The sequence below is a fragment of the Chrysochloris asiatica genome, unplaced genomic scaffold (genome assembly GCF_000296735.1).
Source record: "Chrysochloris asiatica unplaced genomic scaffold, ChrAsi1.0 scaffold00318, whole genome shotgun sequence".
Lineage (NCBI taxonomy): Eukaryota > Metazoa > Chordata > Mammalia > Afrosoricida > Chrysochloridae > Chrysochloris > Chrysochloris asiatica.
Window position 1 is genome coordinate 2025623 of NW_006408836.1, and position 1110 is coordinate 2026732.

General features: G+C 40.5%; 1 protein-coding gene across 1 annotated transcript in view; it reads left to right on the plus strand.

The window, feature by feature from the left end:
* LOC102815309 (peptidyl-prolyl cis-trans isomerase CWC27 homolog) overlaps positions 1-1110 on the plus strand; it is a 381669-nt gene that overhangs the window by 126025 nt on the left and 254534 nt on the right. The gene's annotated exons all lie outside the window — the stretch shown is intronic.

Consider the following 1110-nt stretch of genomic DNA (forward strand, 5'->3'; position numbering starts at 1 on the left):
CCCAATGGAATGCAGAAATCGTTGGACACTATAATTTTATCATGTATGAGTAAAGTTTTACTAAATGTAATACAAAAATGGCTGTAGGCATACATTGACAGAGAACTTCCAGAGGTTCAAGCCAGATTCAGAAGAGGATGTGCAATGAGCGATATCATTGCTGGCATCAGATAGATCTTGGCAGAAAGCAGAGAATATCATAAAGATGTTTACCTGTACTTTATTGACTACACAAAGGCTTTCAATTATGTGGCTCGATTATGACAAGCTATGGACATTACCAAGTAGGAGTATTCTGGAACACTTAATTGTACTGATAAGGAACCTGTACATAGACCAAGAGGAATCGTTCTAACAGAACAAGAGAAGACTGGATGGCTTAACATTAGGAAAGATGTGCACCAGGGTTGTATTCTTTCACCATAGTTAATCAGTCTGCATGCTGAGCAAATAATTCTAGAAGCTGGATCATATGAAAAAATCGTGGCATCAGGAATGAGGAATGGAGGAAGACTCATTAACAACCTACAGTATACAGCGGATACAACCTTGCTTGCTGAAAACGAAAAAGACTTAAAATGCTTCCTGATGAAGATCAGAGATCACAGCTTTAGGTATGAGTTGCATCTCAATATAAATGAAACAAAAATCCTCACCACTGGACCAATAAACAACATCCATATAAGTGGAAAAAATTTGAAGTTGCCAAGAACTTCATTTTTCTCAGATCAAACATCAACACTCATTGAAGTAGCAGTCAAGAAATCAAACGACGTAGTGCATTAGACCAATTAGCTGCACAAGCCCTTTTTAGAGTGTTGAAGAGCAAAGATGTTAGTTTGAAGACTAAGGTGCACCTAACCCAAGCTCTGGTAGTGTAGTGGTTACAAATCAGGCTGCTAACTTCAGGGTCAGCAGTTCAGAAGTACCAGCTGTTCCGAGAGAGAAAGATGAGGCTTTCTGCTCCTGTAAAGATTTACAGCCTCGGAAACCCTGTACAGGGTCACTATTGTCGGGGACCTGCCTCGACACGAATGTTTGGTTCACGAGGAGGGGATATCTGGCGGTGATAGGGATAGCAAAAGAGACACAGAGACACCCCAAAACCAG